General features: G+C 50.9%; 1 protein-coding gene across 1 annotated transcript in view; it reads right to left on the reverse strand.

Moving 5' to 3' along the window:
* The window catches only part of LOC133356795 (uncharacterized), a 492,315-nt gene extending 489,285 nt beyond the window's left edge, over positions 1-3,030 (reverse strand). The window contains exon 1 of the mRNA XM_061574482.1: positions 2,966-3,030. The gene's annotated coding sequence lies outside the window, so the exon portion shown is untranslated. The remainder of the gene's footprint in view (positions 1-2,965) is intronic.
* Positions 3,031-8,944: the final 5,914 nt, after the last annotated feature.

The raw sequence follows: 8,944 nt of genomic DNA on the forward strand, positions 1-8,944 counted from the left end.
GTTTGAGGATATTTTTGGCCTCGTGGCGCGAGGCCTGTCCGATCGCGCACCACTCAGCAGCGAGCTTCTTCATTCGCGGATTGCGCTCCGCTGCGGAACGCGGGGGCAGTGCACAATCGTCGTGATCGATGCGGGTTCTTAATCACACCCAGGCAGGCAGGCAGCCATCGCTTTGTGGGACGTCGGCACGCGTCGTGCCACGGTGAGATCTTCGTCCGCACCACAACTCTTGTGGAATTTCCACTGCTGGTTCATTGCCAAAAAAAACCCCGCACAGATATTGATTGCGGCACGGTGCTCATGCCAGGGCAGAGAGACACTTGGGTCAGCCGGTGGGCAGATGTGTTCACCAACCCAGTGTCCCCGCCTCTTCGTCATCAGACCACAATTTGCTGCAACGCAACATAACAACAAGTATAACCCGTAAAAACGTTTTTCACTATAAATCCTTTATATGCGTGGCGGCTAGAGTCCTCTCGTTCTCTGGCTTGAGATGGCTGCCACCTATGGGTCAGATGATTGTCTGCCACCATTAAGCAATTGGTAATTAAATATTTTTTAAAAAATTCCCTAGAAAGTGTAAAATTTTGGAAAAAAATTTTCACGAAAATTTATTGTCACGCACAACGAGTCTGTGTGCAAAATGTCAGCTCGATTGGATCACGGGAAGTGGGGTAAAAAAAGAGCGAAAGATTTGCACGGTCCTAAGCAAGCAAGCGAACTTAATATAAAGGATTTAAAAATCATCACCGTCCGTCCTCGTATTCAGACCATCGATTTTTTTTTCCTTCCAATTTCTAGTTTTAGTTTGCACAGCATTTCACTTTCGGTAAGTCTGCACGTTAGGCTGTCGAGCGACGCTCTCGTCAGAAGGCTGCGACTTAAATTCCACGTTGGGAGTCAACTCAGCCCATTTTTTATTCCCAGATTGTGCAGGAACGTAGCTTAATCGTATCTAATTCATGTACCCACCCAGCAGTAGAACAAAAGCAGTAATTGACCACTTCACAACTCCTCCTCCCCCGCTGCCCTTCCTGGCTCCTCCCCCCTTGACCACTATATAAGGTACAGATATTTAGCTGTGACGGTTTCACCTGACGACGGAAGCTTGTGTTGCCTCCGAAACGTCGTGATTTTTATTGTTTTATTTTTATTAATTTTAATTTCATTTTTTACCTACATGGTGACTTTACCGAAAGAACTAAGAGTAGGAACGTCACTGTTCGTCATAACAAACGGCAGATCTGTTTACACGCGTGTCGCATGGCTGTCTTGCGACGATGCCAGCTCATGCATTTTGAAAGCTGAACGGGCCACAACCGTACTCTTTGGTTCTTTCGGTAAAGTCACGTAGGTATAAAATAAAATAAATTAATTGACCCTTGAGCTATAACCATTTCAGCAGCAGAACATGCTTTCCCACCTGATGATGGACGCTTGCTTATGTTGCGCCAAGAACGTCGTGATTTAATTTATTTTATACCTACGTGACTTTACCGAAAGAACCAAAGAGTATGGATTCCTGCAGTCACGAAAGCTTCAAATCAAGATTGGGCCACAACCGATCGCCTCGATCTCTTGCCAAGATCAAGAGATTTCGACGGGTTGCAGTGTCCAGGCTTCCAGGACTCGTCTGGCGTGGTAAGACACGTAATGCGGCATCCCTAGAAAGGTTTTAATCGTATTAGCGCCCATTTTAGAAGACTGCACCTACTGTTTATGGCTTCACACGTCCAGTATACTCTGAGTCAACGTCAGGTCCTGTCGGCCAGCACGCACCACAGACGGTCTAATCAAGCTCATGCAAAGCCTGGTGGGTAATATCGTCAGACTGCCAACTCAGCATGGGACTCTGACAATGTAAACAAGCCCTGAAACGGCTCAAATGTCCAACTCAAGAGTGGCAGCACAGCAGCCCACGTGGTGTGCTTCGCTGTACGAGCATAGTTCACCCACAATTCGCGTGTCAACTTTATTAGGGGACGATTGCGTGCGTGAGCTCATACCCACACAGGTCGTACCCGAACAAAGTTTCAAGACGATCTTTAATCACGGCCGCGTGCGGAAACATGAAATATAAGGACTTTAAATGCTTCCCCAACCGGCCAGATCTGCATTTGACCCAAAATAAAAAAAGAGCGCACAATTTTACAATTAAACTGAAAAGAGGACATCTGAATAACGGCACGAATACAATTTGGCAAAACTCACGCACGGAAACAGAGTTGTGGTGGAAGCGATCCGAGGGGGGGGGGGGGTCGAGGCTGGCGCGTGGGCAGTGGCTGTGATGCAGCCCTCCCAACAATAACAACAAGAAGAAGACGCAGAGAGGGGGGGGTGGGGGGGGGGCGTTGGACCCGAACGGACGTTTCGCTACGACGCGGTGAGCACTCCACACCGCGTGGCTCGGTGGCTGCGAAGCGAGCGGCAAACTCATCGCGCACTCTGGGGCCATTCGATTGTCGTGGTTCATTGTCCGTCTCGTCTCTATTGTCCATCTCGTCTCTATTGTCCGTCTCGTTCGCATTGTCTTGAGGCAGCACGAACAGTACTTTGTTTAAATCCGAGACACGACCCGGCGAGTGTAGGGAGAGCCCAACAACTGCTATTCCAAATCCACAGAAGAAGCATTTGGGCCGTAAAACTTCTCAATTAAATATCCCCCCAAATATTATAGACACACACACAATTACACACACACACTATTACACACACACACTATTACACACACACACACTATTATACACACACACTATTACACACACACACACACTATTATACACAACAACAACAACCGCCATTCGCCACTAAGTGGCGGTGACGTCACCACGACGCTTGTGCCAGGCCAAGTGCACCTTGAGGCCACGTGAAGTGTCGAACGCCCGCTGGCAGGAGGTCACGGGGCAGACCCAGGTGCCACGGGTCGACTGACTGAGATGACCGAGATGACTGGCTGATGCACCACCTGTGCCCCCCTACTGTGCCAACTTGCTGTGCTTTAGCCACCCGGCGCTCCACTCGTTGTTGTGAACGTCGCTCCTCCGCTCTCCGTTGTTGTTGGAGGGCGACTGCCTCCAACTGCGCAGTAGCACCGTCCTTCACGAGCCTCCTCCACAGAGGCCGATCTTAACACCGCTGGTACCAGTCATCGGCAAGTCCACTCAACTCCACGTCCTCCTGTACCACATCACTCCATCTCTTCTTTAGCCCGTGCCGCGCCCGTTTAGCCCCCTCGATCCGGCCGAACAAAAGCTGTTTCGGCATGCGGTGGCTGGGCATGCGTGCTACATGACCCAGCCGACGCAGCCTTGCCTGCCGGAGGAGCTCACCGATGGGACTTTGCCCAGATCTTTCAAGGATTTGTGAGCTCCTCACACAATCCAGCCTGGTTAAACCCAGGATGGATCATAGGCAGGCCAGCCTAAATGTTTCCATTACACACACTATTATACACACACACACTATTATACACACACACTATTATACACACACACACTATACGCGCGCACATAACTCAACAAATCTATCGCCACGGAGGCGACTGCGTTTATAAACAGCACAAGGCCAATCTGCAACAACCGCAGATTGAGAATGACCACCGATACCACGGGCTTCCAGTGGCCACAGAGACTGACGTTGTTTTAAAATTTTTACTTTAAACTTTCGTGACTGCAGGAATTGATATTCTTGGTTCTTTCGGCAAAGTCACGTAGATAGAAAATAATAAAATAAAATAACAAGACTGTAAGACTAATTAAAGTTAAATTAAAATAAAATAAAAACCACGACGTTTCGATCGCTATACCAGCGCCTGATGAAGACCGCTTGTGTTGTGATCGAAACGTCGTGGGTTTTTTTGTTTTTATTTTAAATTTCTTTTTAAAGTATTTTTTTATTTGTACAACGGCTGGCCACAGGCCTGCGAGTTCCAGCTCAGCCTCCGCATCGTGGCCGAGCGCGAACAGGGGGGGCCTCGCTCCCCCGTGCAGCTCACCCGCCTCCTGTCTGCACGCATGCGGCTCACGGTAGCGATCCCCCGCGAGTGTTGCCACCTGGACGGGTTTGGCCGGGAATTGGCATCGGTCCTCGAGGCAGCAGGAATTGATTTGCGCAAGAGATCTGTTACCGGTGATGCCGTCTTGCACTTTATCCCAGTTTACCGCTCGATTGTTGTTGTTGTTGGTGTACGCCTGCGCTGACTGCGAAATGTGTCTGGGGGTTGGTCGACAGTGACTCTGCCACCTCCTTCTGCCACGGCCGCTGGGACACTCCCCGCGCTCCCAAACAGTATCCTCCAGTTATTTGTCTCATCCGTCAACGACCCCCCCCGAACCCCCTTTCTCTCTCGTGCCCCCTCGAGTCGTGCCGCCGGGAGAACTGGGGCCGGGCCGGTTGCCTCACCGCCACACGTGGCGCTCTTGCTACTGAACTCTGGAACTCATTACCATTGCACCATCTGCGCTCCCCACTCTTGATTACAACTTTGCAGCCTTTTAAGTCCACACTGCCAGTCAGCGCTCCGACGCGTGCGTGGCTGGCGACGAAGCATCCACTGCTACGGGTATCGCTTCCATCAGCGACGTCCAAATTTGAACAAAAAGCACAACCGCCGTCGATTTGTCTCAATGTTGAGAACTAAGAAAAAAAAACCAAGGCTGCAAATTCCGTTTCCATTGCGCGCCGTCACCGTTCCTGGATAGTCCAGTATTTTTACTGGCACTAAAGTGGCCGATCGATAACTGCTACCAGCAACGCTCTTTTCTTTTTGCCAGTGCCCAGTCGTGTGAGAGCACGCTGCAGGTCCTGCGTTTACTGGGGCAAGCAGGAGTGTGGAGAATAATAATAATGAAAATCACGCCAGATTAGCGGCCGGAGATGACCGCGTTTGCCCACGCTCACTCGGACCACTCACAGACGCTGCTCGATCTTGCCTCTGCCACAACACCTTCATATCCGCCTTCCCGCCGTATCTTTCTTCATTATTGACAACTTGCAGCTCGGCACACGGCAGATGCCTGCGCAGCGCGACTCACGACCTCCTCTTGATACCAAGATCCAGGATGGTCACGTCTATGCGCCGCTTCTCGGTGGCAGCCCCAACAGTCTGGAACACTATCCCTCTGCACATTCGCAGCATCACCTCAATCGCCTCCTTCAAGAGACACTTAAAAACTCACCTCTACAACCACGCGCTTTCGAGCGACTCTGAGCTTGGCTCCGCGCCTCTGAGTTGCGGTCGTTACGTCCGCAAATTTGCGCGCGTTACAAATTGAACTATTATTGTTATTATTATCACGGCTACACTCGCTCCTCACAGCACCCCCTGGTTCCGTGCCTCAACCCGAGCACTTCTCTGCGTGCGGAGTTGTGTTCTCTCTCTTTCTTTCTCTCCCTCTGTTCTGCGCGGGTTTCCTCACACAGCACGACGCAAGCGATGCCATCGGTGTCGGCCAAACATCCCGATGCAGAAACCCTCCTGCAAAAGCCTACAAACTCAGTCCGTATTCATCCCCCAGGTAAGTGATCATTGTTTTAGCCCACTGCGAGTGGTTCGCCACGTGTCAAGCATTCACAATCTCTATCTATTCCCCGTTTTTATTGCGCCCCAGAACTAGGATAGGCAGAAGCAAAATAAGTTTCTGAGCAGCCAGGCTTAGAATACGAGACCCCACACGTGGAATTGAACCTCGTCTCTCAGCACTGTTGGTCCTCTCTGATGAGGGCATTGCGAGCCCCTTGAGCTCGCTGGCCACGTTTCTATCGTTCCATCTCGGCGTCTCTCATTCCGTCTTCGTGCTTTCACCGGCACGAAACGATCTGCAATGTCAATCACGAAGGATCGCAATATCTCTGCTCATTGGGCTCCAGCCAGTACACACACGCACACACGTATATAAATATATAAATAGTAAACACACCGTTATTGTTTCATGGGTGGTATGTAGGGTGATTATTACATTACAGTAAATGAGACAAATAATAAAATCTTTTAATTTGTGGCCCTTTGTTCAAAAGGTATGTGTGTGGTGATGCAGCGGTTAGCGCTACGCTGCGCTACGAACCCGGCGACCCGAATTCGATTCCCGCTTACGGCCAACACCGGTGACGATTGTCTGAACCGGTCCCGGACCACCCCTAGGTCGACTCAGCCTCAAATGAGTACCTGGTGCGGTGTGTAAACATCGCCACTGGGGAGACAAAGGCGGCCGGGCGTGGTGTTGGCCCCCCACACCCTCGCGTGTCGTGCCGGCCTTCATAGGTGCTCGCTAACAACACTTGCCCCAACAGTCTGTTGAGGCTAAACGGGGGATCTTTGTCTTTGTATGCACATCAGACTTTCAATCTCTCATGAAGTCGCGAGTTCAGAAACGAAGCAACTGCTTCACTCAGTCACAAGTGTTCGGATAGCGCACGTGGGAATTCCATATTCCCATGGCTTTGACAATACCGAGTTTCGTCTTTAGTTTTTTGATGTCCTTCCCCCGCACCTCCGATGAGAACGGTTGGCTACGTACGGTGTGAAAGAAGTTCAACGTACACACATTCGGTTTTGGTGTAGCCATGTTTGTTTGTTATAGTACAGAGTTGGCCTAATAACTTTAAACTACATTGTCTTATGGTTGTTATTGTTTGACTTGCATCCCACTGGGAATTTTGCACACAGCGTTGAAATGCGGTGTTTATTCTGGAAGACTTTGCTGTTTTTTCCTGGATTTTTCTGTGTGCGTGTAGTCACTTTAAGATGTTTCTCGTTCATGTTTTTGTTTTGTTGCGGTTGCACCCGAGTCAAGAGCCGCATGGCTCACAGGGTTATAACTCATACATGAAACTGAAATGAAACTGAAGTTTAATGAACGTCGAGCCCTTAGCCAATGAAGGCATCCCTATCCCCTGTGAGCCACGGGGTTGTTGGACCACACTGGAGGGTTGGTTATGGGTGTCACAGGCCCTGATCTGACATCACCCACCATTGACGCCGTCCGTGAGCGGGTATCGAACTCTGCCCAACGGGTTCACAGCGAAGCTCGCGCTAACCGCTGCGCCACCGCTCCACCCTCAAGGTCGACGTGACAGCCACTGGCACTCGATGTCGCCACTGCAGAGAGACCACGAGCCCGGTCCGTGTCCTCGTCGGGAGCTAAACTTGCAGCGTCCAACGCGGGAGCGTCGCTCGCTCGGAGCGCCGTTGCGAAATGCGGTTGGGGCGATGGCTGAGAGGCAGAGGTCGCAAACGGGTTTTGATTCCTTACCCGTACCCGGCCGCACCAGGGTCGCAAACGGGTACCCGTACCCGGCCGTACCCGTACCCTACCCGTACCGGGCCGGGTACGGGTAGGGTACGGGTGTCGGGTACCCAATTGCGACCTCTGGGATGAAGCCATGTTGCAGGCGCGGGTGGGTTGATTCTAGGAACTTGAATTGTGAGAAGAGACAAGACGTTGGGAAATGAGTGACAAACAGTTACTCACCAGTGACTCACGGCCTACCCGTACCCGTACCCGGCCGCACCAGGGTCAAAAACGGGTACCCGTACCCGTACCCGGCCGGGTACGGGTAGCCGGGTATCGGGTAGGGTACGGGTATCGGGTACCCGGTTGCGACCTCTGCTGAGAGGGACCTCCCCCCCCGGCCCCCACCGCCCTGCCCCGTCACCCGCTGCCCCTCTAAGGGGCCGTCCATAAATGACGTCACGCGATTTTGGACGATTTTTGACCCCCCCCCCTCAAATATGACGTCACAAAGCTCTGCCCCCCCCCCCCCCCCAAAAAAAATGCTTCAAATCGCTTTAAACTATTGTCATTGTAGTGCGTATTTAATGTGGCGCTGCACTCTGATGTTGTGGGAGAAAACATTTATTAAAAAGTCTATTTAATTAAGTATAAAGTGTTGTCTATATTTATTTAAAGTTGCGCATTTTGATGTGACGTCACATTTTTCAAACCCCCCCCCCCCCCCTCGTCACACATCGTCACAAATGTCTAACCATCCCCCCCCCCAGGCGCCTGACGTCATTTATGGACGGCCCCTAATTTCTGCTCATCCACAAAGTGGTACTTCATTTATCGACCCTTCAAACGTGACGACGGGCTGAGTTGACACCTGACCGGGAATTTGAAGCCACAGCTTTCCGACTGTGAGTTCGGCAGGCGCTCTGGCAATTCTTGATTTCGTTGGCGACAGGATTAACCGGGGCAGCCGCTGGGTTCGAACCGCGTTGCCGCCCCAGTTCAGCGTGACGACACATTCCCAAGGGATTTGAGTGACATCGCTGCAATGTCCCGAACAAACGAAGGCTCCGTCCAGCGGCATATCACATATTTCTGGATGTCAGATTTTTTTTGCAATGTTTACGCCCAATTTCAAATTTTATTAAATATTTTCAAATGTAAATGTAATACTACGTGAATAACTTCCATTGCGTGTACACCAAATGTAATCGTTTCGACGATTTAAAATATCCGTACGATTTTTTTTTTTACATGCAAGTTTCATCGGCTAAAACGTACAACTGTGAACGCAGACATTGTTATACTTCAATGTTATATCAAGTGACGTCACGCACCGTCCAAAGTGTCGTTACGCGACGGCACTTTTGGCGGGAAAAAGAAGCGACGCGACCGGAAATTTCCATCGCTTCTTGCGGTGACTACATTTTCAGATCGATCCAAAAAGAAACATTTTGCACGGATCACGCGAACGCTTCCTACCTCGGCGCGATGTTCGCATTCTTCTCATTAATTGGGAACAATCCGCCTCGCCGCTCCGACGCGGCGAGGAGACGCCTCAAGGAGGCGAGGGCCACGTGGCCGCTCACAGCGGGGACAGCGCCAATCCGTGCGCACATTTACCAGACTGCCTTACACACACACTCACTCATACACGCACAAAGACACACACACATACACGCACACACACGCACACACACACATCCACACACACACGC

Source organism: Lethenteron reissneri, chromosome 55 (genome assembly GCF_015708825.2).
Source record: "Lethenteron reissneri isolate LAM-NWPU_2019-01 chromosome 55, ASM1570882v1, whole genome shotgun sequence".
Lineage (NCBI taxonomy): Eukaryota > Metazoa > Chordata > Hyperoartia > Petromyzontiformes > Petromyzontidae > Lethenteron > Lethenteron reissneri.